Genomic DNA, 12,024 nt, shown 5'->3' with positions numbered 1-12,024 from the left:
AACTTGTACCATGTCGGAGTTTGATTTTCCCCATAGGGTTTCATTGATCGTGTACTCTTGAGTGTAGCTCGGGCTGAGAAGGTCGCAGCCATGGGAAAGTTGACAGTTAAGCGTATCTAGTGACAGCCCATCATAGGCTAGCTGGGTGATCTTGCAACTTGTACCATGTCGGAGTTTGATTTTCCCCATAGGGTTTCATTGATCGTGTACTCTTGAGTGTAGCTCGGGCTGAGAAGGTCGCAGCCATGGGAAAGTTGACAGTTAAGCGTATCTAGTGACAGCCCATCATAGGCTAGCTGGGTGATCTTGCAACTTGTACCATGTCGGAGTTTGATTTTCCCCATAGGGTTTCATTGATCGTGTACTCTTGAGTGTAGCTCGGGCTGAGAAGGTCGCAGCCATGGGAAAGTTGACAGTTAAGCCTATCTAGTGACAACCCATCATAGGCTAGCTGGGTGATCTTGTAACTTGTATCATGCCGGAGTTTGATTTTCACCATAGGGTTTCATTGATCGCTTACTCGGCAACTTGTATCAAGCAGGATTTCTACTTTCCCCTTAGCGCTTCATTGATCGTGTACTCTTGAGTGTAGCTCGGGCTGAGAATGACGCAGCCATGGGAAAGTTGACAGTTAAGCCTATCTAGTGACAGCCCATCATAGGCTAGCTGGGTGAGCTTGCAACTTGTACCATGTCGGAGTTTGATTTTCCCCATAGGGTTTCATTGATCGTGTACTCTTGAGTGTAGCTCGGGCTGAGAAGGTCGCAGCCATGGGAAAGTTGACAGTTAAGCCTATCTAGTGACAACCCATCATAGGCTAGCTGGGTGATCTTGTAACTTGTATCATGCCGGAGTTTGATTTTCACCATAGGGTTTCATTGATCGCTTACTCGGCAACTTGTATCAAGCAGGATTTCTACTTTCCCCTTAGCGCTTCATTGATCGTGTACTCTTGAGTGTAGCTCGGGCTGAGAATGACGCAGCCATGGGAAAGTTGACAGTTAAGCCTATCTAGTGACAGCCCATCATAGGCTAGCTGGGTGAGCTTGCAACTTGTACCATGTCGGAGTTTGATTTTCCCCATAGGGTTTCATTGATCGTGTACTCTTGAGTGTAGCTCGGGCTGAGAAGGTCGCAGCCATGGGAAAGTTGACAGTTAAGCCTATCTAGTGACAACCCATCATAGGCTAGCTGGGTGATCTTGTAACTTGTATCATGCCGGAGTTTGATTTTCACCATAGGGTTTCATTGATCGCTTACTCGGCAACTTGTATCAAGCAGGATTTCTACTTTCCCCTTAGCGCTTCATTGATCGTGTACTCTTGAGTGTAGATCGGGCTGAGAATGACGCAGCCATGGGAAAGTTGACAGTTAAGCCTATCTAGTGACAGCCCATCATAGGCTAGCTGGGTGATCTTGCAACTTGTACCATGTCGGAGTTTGATTTTCCCCATACGGTTTCATTGATCGTGTACTCTTGAGTGTAGCTCGGGCTGAGAAGGTCGCAGCCATGGGAAAGTTGACAGTTAAGCCTATCTAGTGACAACCCATCATAGGCTAGCTGGGTGATCTTGTAACTTGTATCATGCCGGAGTTTGATTTTCACCATAGGGTTTCATTGATCGCTTACTCGGCAACTTGTATCAAGCAGGATTTCTACTTTCCCCTTAGCGCTTCATTGATCGTGTACTCTTGAGTGTAGCTCGGGCTGAGAATGACGCAGCCATGGGAAAGTTGACAGTTAAGCCTATCTAGTGACAGCCCATCATAGGCTAGCTGGGTGAGCTTGCAACTTGTACCATGTCGGAGTTTGATTTTCCCCATAGGGTTTCATTGATCGTGTACTCTTGAGTGTAGCTCGGGCTGAGAAGGTCGCAGCCATGGGAAAGTTGACAGTTAAGCCTATCTAGTGACAACCCATCATAGGCTAGCTGGGTGATCTTGTAACTTGTATCATGCCGGAGTTTGATTTTCACCATAGGGTTTCATTGATCGCTTACTCGGCAACTTGTATCAAGCAGGATTTCTACTTTCCCCTTAGCGCTTCATTGATCGTGTACTCTTGAGTGTAGATCGGGCTGAGAATGACGCAGCCATGGGAAAGTTGACAGTTAAGCCTATCTAGTGACAGCCCATCATAGGCTAGCTGGGTGATCTTTCAACTTGTACCATGTCGGAGTTTGATTTTCCCCATACAGTTTCACTGATCGTGTACTCTTGAGTGTAGCTCGGGCTGAGAAGGTCGCAGCCATGGGAAAGTTGACAGTTAAGCCTATCTAGTGACAACCCATCATAGGCTAGCTGGGTGATCTTGCAACTTGTATCATGCCGGAGTTTGATTTTCACCATAGGGTTTCATTGATCGCTTACTCGGCAACTTGTATGAAGCAGGATTTCTACTTTCCCCTTAGCGCTTCATTGATCGTGTACTCTTGAGTGTAGCTCGGGCTGAGAATGACGCAGCCATGGGAAAGTTGACCGTTAAGCCTATCTAGTGACAGCCCACCATAGGCTAGCTGGGTGATCTTGCAACTTGTACCATGTCGGAGTTTGATTTTCCCCATAGGGTTTCATTGATCGTGTACTCTTGAGTGTAGCTCGGGCTGAGAAGGTCGCAGCCATGGGAAAGTTGACAGTTAAGCGTATCTAGTGACAGCCCATCATAGGCTAGCTGGGTGATCTTGCAACTTGTACCATGTCGGAGTTTGATTTTCCCCATAGGGTTTCATTGATCGTGTACTCTTGAGTGTAGCTCGGGCTGAGAAGGTCGCAGCCATGGGAAAGTTGACAGTTAAGCGTATCTAGTGACAGCCCATCATAGGCTAGCTGGGTGATCTTGCAACTTGTACCATGTCGGAGTTTGATTTTCCCCATACGGTTTCTTTGATCGTGTACTCTTGAGTGTAGCTCGGGCTGAGAAGGTCGCAGCCATGGGAAAGTTGACAGTTAAGCCTATCTAGTGACAACCCATCATAGGCTAGCTGGGTGATCTTGCAACTTTTATCATGCCGGAGTTTGATTTTCACCATAGGGTTTCATTGATCGCTTACTCGGCAACTTGTATGAAGCAGGATTTCTACTTTCCCCTTAGCGCTTCATTGATCGTGTACTCTTGAGTGTAGCTCGGGCTGAGAATGACGCAGCCATGGGAAAGTTGACAGTTAAGCCTATCTAGTGACAGCCCATCATAGGCTAGCTGGGTGAGCTTGCAACTTGTACCATGTCGGAGTTTGATTTTCCCCATAGGGTTTCATTGATCGTGTACTCTTGAGTGTAGCACGGGCTGAGAAGGTCGCAGCCATGGGAAAGTTGACAGTTAAGCCTATCTAGTGACAACCCATCATAGGCTAGCTGGGTGATCTTGCAACTTTTATCATGCCGGAGTTTGATTTTCACCATAGGGTTTCATTGATCGCTTACTCGGCAACTTGTATGAAGCAGGATTTCTACTTTCCCCTTAGCGCTTCATTGATCTTGTACTCTTGAATGTAGCTCGGGCTGGGAATGACGCAGCCATGGGAAAGTTGACAGTTAAGCCTATCTAGTGACAGCCCATCATAGGCTAGCTGGGTGAGCTTGCAACTTGTACCATGTCGGAGTTTGATTTTCCCCATAGGGTTTCATTGATCGTGTACTCTTGAGTGTAGCTCGGGCTGAGAAGGTCGCAGCCATGGGAAAGTTGACAGTTAAGCCTATCTAGTGACAACCCATCATAGGCTAGCTGGGTGATCTTGTAACTTGTATCATGCCGGAGTTTGATTTTCACCATAGGGTTTCATTGATCGCTTACTCGGCAACTTGTATGAAGCAGGATTTCTACTTTCCCCTTAGCGCTTCATTGATCGTGTACTCTTGAGTGTAGCTCGGGCTGAGAATGACGCAGCCATGGGAAAGTTGACAGTTAAGCCTATCTAGTGACAGCCCATCATAGGCTAGCTGGGTGAGCTTGCAACTTGTACCATGTCGGAGTTTGATTTTCCCCATAGGGTTTCATTGATCGTGTACTCTTGAGTGTAGCTCGGGCTGAGAAGGTCGCAGCCATGGGAAAGTTGACAGTTAAGCCTATCTAGTGACAACCCATCATAGGCTAGCTGGGTGATCTTGCAACTTTTATCATGCCGGAGTTTGATTTTCACCATAGGGTTTCATTGATCGCTTACTCGGCAACTTGTATCAAGCAGGATTTCTACTTTCCCCTTAGCGCTTCATTGATCGTGTACTCTTGAATGTAGCTCGGGCTGAGAATGACGCAGCCATGGGAAAGTTGACAGTTAAGCCTATCTAGTGACAGCCCATCATAGGCTAGCTGGGTGAGCTTGCAACTTGTACCATGTCGGAGTTTGATTTTCCCCATAGGGTTTCATTGATCGTGTACTCTTGAGTGTAGCTCGGGCTGAGAAGGTCGCAGCCATGGGAAAGTTGACAGTTAAGCCTATCTAGTGACAACCCATCATAGGCTAGCTGGGTGATCTTGTAACTTGTATCATGCCGGAGTTTGATTTTCACCATAGGGTTTCATTGATCGCTTACTCGGCAACTTGTATGAAGCAGGATTTCTACTTTCCCCTTAGCGCTTCATTGATCGTGTACTCTTGAGTGTAGCTCGGGCTGAGAATGACGCAGCCATGGGAAAGTTGACAGTTAAGCCTATCTAGTGACAGCCCATCATAGGCTAGCTGGGTGAGCTTGCAACTTGTACCATGTCGGAGTTTGATTTTCCCCATAGGGTTTCATTGATCGTGTACTCTTGAGTGTAGCTCGGGCTGAGAAGGTCGCAGCCATGGGAAAGTTGACAGTTAAGCCTATCTAGTGACAACCCATCATAGGCTAGCTGGGTGATCTTGTAACTTGTATCATGCCGGAGTTTGATTTTCACCATAGGGTTTCATTGATCGCTTACTCTGCAACTTGTATCAAGCAGGATTTCTACTTTCCCCTTAGCGCTTCATTGATCGTGTACTCTTGAGTGTAGATCGGGCTGAGAATGACGCAGCCATGGGAAAGTTGACAGTTAAGCCTATCTAGTGACAGCCCATCATAGGCTAGCTGGGTGATCTTGCAACTTGTACCATGTCGGAGTTTGATTTTCCCCATACGGTTTCATTGATCGTGTACTCTTGAGTGTAGCTCGGGCTGAGAAGGTCGCAGCCATGGGAAAGTTGACAGTTAAGCCTATCTAGTGACAGCCCATCATAGGCTAGCTGGGTGATCTTGCAACTTGTACCATGTCGGAGTTTGATTTTCCCCATAGGGTTTCATTGATCGTGTACTCTTGAGTGTAGCTCGGGCTGAGAAGGTCGCAGCCATGGGAAAGTTGACAGTTAAGCCTATCTAGTGACAACCCATCATAGGCTAGCTGGGTGATCTTGTAACTTGTATCATGCCGGAGTTTGATTTTCACCATAGGGTTTCATTGATCGCTTACTCGGCAACTTGTATCAAGCAGGATTTCTACTTTCCCCTTAGCGCTTCATTGATCGTGTACTCTTGAGTGTAGCTCGGGCTGAGAATGACGCAGCCATGGGAAAGTTGACAGTTAAGCCTATCTAGTGACAGCCCATCATAGGCTAGCTGGGTGAGCTTGCAACTTGTACCATGTCGGAGTTTGATTTTCCCCATAGGGTTTCATTGATCGTGTACTCTTGAGTGTAGCTCGGGCTGAGAAGGTCGCAGCCATGGGAAAGTTGACAGTTAAGCCTATCTAGTGACAACCCATCATAGACTAGCTGGGTGATCTTGTAACTTGTATCATGCCGGAGTTTGATTTTCACCATAGGGTTTCATTGATCGCTTACTCTGCAACTTGTATCAAGCAGGATTTCTACTTTCCCCTTAGCGCTTCATTGATCGTGTACTCTTGAGTGTAGATCGGGCTGAGAATGACGCAGCCATGGGAAAGTTGACAGTTAAGCCTATCTAGTGACAGCCCATCATAGGCTAGCTGGGTGATCTTGCAACTTGTACCATGTCGGAGTTTGATTTTCCCCATACGGTTTCATTGATCGTGTACTCTTGAGTGTAGCTCGGGCTGAGAAGGTCGCAGCCATGGGAAAGTTGACAGTTAAGCCTATCTAGTGACAGCCCATCATAGGCTAGCTGGGTGATCTTGCAACTTGTACCATGTCGGAGTTTGATTTTCCCCATAGGGTTTCATTGATCGTGTACTCTTGAGTGTAGCTCGGGCTGAGAAGGTCGCAGCCATGGGAAAGTTGACAGTTAAGCCTATCTAGTGACAACCCATCATAGGCTAGCTGGGTGATCTTGTAACTTGTATCATGCCGGAGTTTGATTTTCACCATAGGGTTTCATTGATCGCTTACTCGGCAACTTGTATCAAGCAGGATTTCTACTTTCCCCTTAGCGCTTCATTGATCGTGTACTCTTGAGTGTAGCTCGGGCTGAGAATGACGCAGCCATGGGAAAGTTGACAGTTAAGCCTATCTAGTGACAGCCCATCATAGGCTAGCTGGGTGAGCTTGCAACTTGTACCATGTCGGAGTTTGATTTTCCCCATAGGGTTTCATTGATCGTGTACTCTTGAGTGTAGCTCGGGCTGAGAAGGTCGCAGCCATGGGAAAGTTGACAGTTAAGCCTATCTAGTGACAACCCATCATAGGCTAGCTGGGTGATCTTGTAACTTGTATCATGCCGGAGTTTGATTTTCACCATAGGGTTTCATTGATCGCTTACTCGGCAACTTGTATCAAGCAGGATTTCTACTTTCCCCTTAGCGCTTCATTGATCGTGTACTCTTGAGTGTAGCTCGGGCTGAGAATGACGCAGCCATGGGAAAGTTGACAGTTAAGCCTATCTAGTGACAGCCCATCATAGGCTAGCTGGGTGAGCTTGCAACTTGTACCATGTCGGAGTTTGATTTTCCCCATAGGGTTTCATTGATCGTGTACTCTTGAGTGTAGCTCGGGCTGAGAAGGTCGCAGCCATGGGAAAGTTGACAGTTAAGCCTATCTAGTGACAACCCATCATAGGCTAGCTGGGTGATCTTGTAACTTGTATCATGCCGGAGTTTGATTTTCACCATAGGGTTTCATTGATCGCTTACTCGGCAACTTGTATCAAGCAGGATTTCTACTTTCCCCTTAGCGCTTCATTGATCGTGTACTCTTGAGTGTAGATCGGGCTGAGAATGACGCAGCCATGGGAAAGTTGACAGTTAAGCCTATCTAGTGACAGCCCATCATAGGCTAGCTGGGTGATCTTGCAACTTGTACCATGTCGGAGTTTGATTTTCCCCATACGGTTTCATTGATCGTGTACTCTTGAGTGTAGCTCGGGCTGAGAAGGTCGCAGCCATGGGAAAGTTGACAGTTAAGCCTATCTAGTGACAACCCATCATAGGCTAGCTGGGTGATCTTGTAACTTGTATCATGCCGGAGTTTGATTTTCACCATAGGGTTTCATTGATCGCTTACTCGGCAACTTGTATCAAGCAGGATTTCTACTTTCCCCTTAGCGCTTCATTGATCGTGTACTCTTGAGTGTAGCTCGGGCTGAGAATGACGCAGCCATGGGAAAGTTGACAGTTAAGCCTATCTAGTGACAGCCCATCATAGGCTAGCTGGGTGAGCTTACAACTTGTACCATGTCGGAGTTTGATTTTCCCCATAGGGTTTCATTGATCGTGTACTGTTGAGTGTACCTCGGGCTGAGAAGGTCGCAGCCATGGGAAAGTTGACAGTTAAGCCTATCTAGTGACAACCCATCATAGGCTAGCTGGGTGATCTTGCAACTTGTATCATGCCGGAGTTTGATTTTCACCATAGGGTTTCATTGATCGCTTACTCGGCAACTTGTATGAAGCAGGATTTCTACTTTCCCCTTAGCGCTTCATTGATCGTGTACTCTTGAGTGTAGCTCGGGCTGAGAATGACGCAGCCATGGGAAAGTTGACCGTTAAGCCTATCTAGTGACAGCCCATCATAGGCTAGCTGGGTGATCTTGCAACTTGTACCATGTCGGAGTTTGATTTTCCCCATAGGGTTTCATTGATCGTGTACTCTTGAGTGTAGCTCGGGCTGAGAAGGTCGCAGCCATGGGAAAGTTGACAGTTAAGCGTATCTAGTGACAGCCCATCATAGGCTAGCTGGGTGATCTTGCAACTTGTACCATGTCGGAGTTTGATTTTCCCCATAGGGTTTCATTGATCGTGTACTCTTGAGTGTAGCTCGGGCTGAGAAGGTCGCAGCCATGGGACAGTTGACAGTTAAGCGTATCTAGTGACAGCCCATCATAGGCTAGCTGGGTGATCTTGCAACTTGTACCATGTCGGAGTTTGATTTTCCCCATACGGTTTCATTGATCGTGTACTCTTGAGTGTAGCTCGGGCTGAGAAGGTCGCAGCCATGGGAAAGTTGACAGTTAAGCCTATCTAGTGACAGCCCATCATAGGCTAGCTGGGTGATCTTGCAACTTGTACCATGTCGGAGTTTGATTTTCCCCATACGGTTTCACTGATCGTGTACTCTTGAGTGTAGCTCGGGCTGAGAATTTCGCAGCCATGGGAAAGTTGACAGTTAAGCCTATCTAGTGACAACCCATCATAGGCTAGCTGGGTGATCTTGCAACTTTTATCATGCCGGAGTTTGATTTTCACCATAGGGTTTCATTGATCGCTTACTCGGCAACTTGTATGAAGCAGGATTTCTACTTTCCCCTTAGCGCTTCATTGATCGTGTACTCTTGAGTGTAGCTCGGGCTGAGAATGACGCAGCCATGGGAAAGTTGACAGTTAAGCCTATCTAGTGACAGCCCATCATAGGCTAGCTGGGTGAGCTTGCAACTTGTACCATGTCGGAGTTTGATTTTCCCCATAGGGTTTCATTGATCGTGTACTCTTGAGTGTAGCACGGGCTGAGAAGGTCGCAGCCATGGGAAAGTTGACAGTTAAGCCTATCTAGTGACAACCATCATAGGCTAGCTGGGTGATCTTGCAACTTTTATCATGCCGGAGTTTGATTTTCACCATAGGGATACATTGATCGCTTACTCGGCAACTTGTATGAAGCAGGATTTCTACTTTCCCCTTAGCGCTTCATTGATCTTGTACTCTTGAATGTAGCTCGGGCTGAGAATGACGCAGCCATGGGAAAGTTGACAGTTAAGCCTATCTAGTGACAGCCCATCATAGGCTAGCTGGGTGAGCTTGCAACTTGTACCATGTCGGAGTTTGATTTTCCCCATAGGGTTTCATTGATCGTGTACTCTTGAGTGTAGCTCGGGCTGAGAAGGTCGCAGCATGGGAAAGTTGACAGTTAAGCCTATCTAGTGACAACCCATCATAGGCTAGCTGGGTGATCTTGTAACTTGTATCATGCCGGAGTTTGATTTTCACCATAGGGTTTCATTGATCGCTTACTCGGCAACTTGTATGAAGCAGGATTTCTACTTTCCCTTAGCGCTTCATTGATCGTGTACTCTTGAGTGTAGCTCGGGCTGAGAATGACGCAGCCATGGGAAAGTTGACAGTTAAGCCTATCTAGTGACAGCCCATCATAGGCTAGCTGGGTGAGCTTGCAACTTGTACCATGTCGGAGTTTGATTTTCCCCATAGGGTTTCATTGATCGTGTACTCTTGAGTGTAGCTCGGGCTGAGAAGGTCGCAGCCATGGGAAAGTTGACAGTTAAGCCTATCTAGTGACAACCCATCATAGGCTAGCTGGGTGATCTTGCAACTTTTATCATGCCGGAGTTTGATTTTCACCATAGGGTTTCATTGATCGCTTACTCGGCAACTTGTATGAAGCAGGATTTCTACTTTCCCCTTAGCGCTTCATTGATCGTGTACTCTTGAATGTAGCTCGGGCTGAGAATGACGCAGCCATGGGAAAGTTGACAGTTAAGCCTATCTAGTGACAGCCCATCATAGGCTAGCTGGGTGAGCTTGCAACTTGTACCATGTCGGAGTTTGATTTTCCCCATAGGGTTTCATTGATCGTGTACTCTTGAGTGTAGCTCGGGCTGAGAAGGTCGCAGCCATGGGAAAGTTGACAGTTAAGCCTATCTAGTGACAACCCATCATAGGCTAGCTGGGTGATCTTGTAACTTGTATCATGCCGGAGTTTGATTTTCACCATAGGGTTTCATTGATCGCTTACTCGGCAACTTGTATGAAGCAGGATTTCTACTTTCCCCTTAGCGCTTCATTGATCGTGTACTCTTGAGTGTAGCTCGGGCTGAGAATGACGCAGCCATGGGAAAGTTGACAGTTAAGCCTATCTAGTGACAGCCCATCATAGGCTAGCTGGGTGAGCTTGCAACTTGTACCATGTCGGAGTTTGATTTTCCCCATAGGGTTTCATTGATCGTGTACTCTTGAGTGTAGCTCGGGCTGAGAAGGTCGCAGCCATGGGAAAGTTGACAGTTAAGCCTATCTAGTGACAACCCATCATAGGCTAGCTGGGTGATCTTGTAACTTGTATCATGCCGGAGTTTGATTTTCACCATAGGGTTTCATTGATCGCTTACTCTGCAACTTGTATCAAGCAGGATTTCTACTTTCCCCTTAGCGCTTCATTGATCGTGTACTCTTGAGTGTAGATCGGGCTGAGAATGACGCAGCCATGGGAAAGTTGACAGTTAAGCCTATCTAGTGACAGCCCATCATAGGCTAGCTGGGTGATCTTGCAACTTGTACCATGTCGGAGTTTGATTTTCCCCATACGGTTTCATTGATCGTGTACTCTTGAGTGTAGCTCGGGCTGAGAAGGTCGCAGCCATGGGAAAGTTGACAGTTAAGCCTATCTAGTGACAGCCCATCATAGGCTAGCTGGGTGATCTTGCAACTTGTACCATGTCGGAGTTTGATTTTCCCCATAGGGTTTCATTGATCGTGTACTCTTGAGTGTAGCTCGGGCTGAGAAGGTCGCAGCCATGGGAAAGTTGACAGTTAAGCCTATCTAGTGACAACCCATCATAGGCTAGCTGGGTGATCTTGTAACTTGTATCATGCCGGAGTTTGATTTTCACCATAGGGTTTCATTGATCGCTTACTCGGCAACTTGTATGAAGCAGGATTTCTACTTTCCCTTAGCGCTTCATTGATCGTGTACTCTTGAGTGTAGCTCGGGCTGAGAATGACGCAGCCATGGGAAAGTTGACCGTTAAGCCTATCTAGTGACAGCCCATCATAGGCTAGCTGGGTGATCTTGCAACTTGTACCATGTCGGAGTTTGATTTTCCCCATAGGGTTTCATTGATCGTGTACTCTTGAGTGTAGCTCGGGCTGAGAAGGTCGCAGCCATGGGAAAGTTGACAGTTAAGCGTATCTAGTGACAGCCCATCATAGGCTAGCTGGGTGATCTTGCAACTTGTACCATGTCGGAGTTTGATTTTCCCCATAGGGTTTCATTGATCGTGTACTCTTGAGTGTAGCTCGGGCTGAGAAGGTCGCAGCCATGGGAAAGTTGACAGTTAAGCGTATCTAGTGACAGCCCATCATAGGCTAGCTGGGTGATCTTGCAACTTGTACCATGTCGGAGTTTGATTTTCCCCATACGGTTTCATTGATCGTGTACTCTTGAGTGTAGCTCGGGCTGAGAAGGTCGCAGCCATGGGAAAGTTGACAGTTAAGCCTATCTAGTGACAGCCCATCATAGGCTAGCTGGGTGATCTTGCAACTTGTACCATGTCGGAGTTTGATTTTCCCCATACGGTTTCACTGATCGTGTACTCTTGAGTGTAGCTCGGGCTGAGAATTTCGCAGCCATGGGAAAGTTGACAGTTAAGCCTATCTAGTGACAACCCATCATAGGCTAGCTGGGTGATCTTGCAACTTTTATCATGCCGGAGTTTGATTTTCACCATAGGGTTTCATTGATCGCTTACTCGGCAACTTGTATGAAGCAGGATTTCTACTTTCCCCTTAGCGCTTCATTGATCGTGTACTCTTGAGTGTAGCTCGGGCTGAGAATGACGCAGCCATGGGAAAGTTGACAGTTAAGCCTATCTAGTGACAGCCCATCATAGGCTAGCTGGGTGAGCTTGCAACTTGTACCATGTCGGAGTTTG

The sequence above is a fragment of the Leptodactylus fuscus genome, chromosome 10 (assembly GCF_031893055.1).
Source record: "Leptodactylus fuscus isolate aLepFus1 chromosome 10, aLepFus1.hap2, whole genome shotgun sequence".
NCBI lineage: Eukaryota > Metazoa > Chordata > Amphibia > Anura > Leptodactylidae > Leptodactylus > Leptodactylus fuscus.
Note: the sequence above shows the minus strand (reverse complement) of the source record.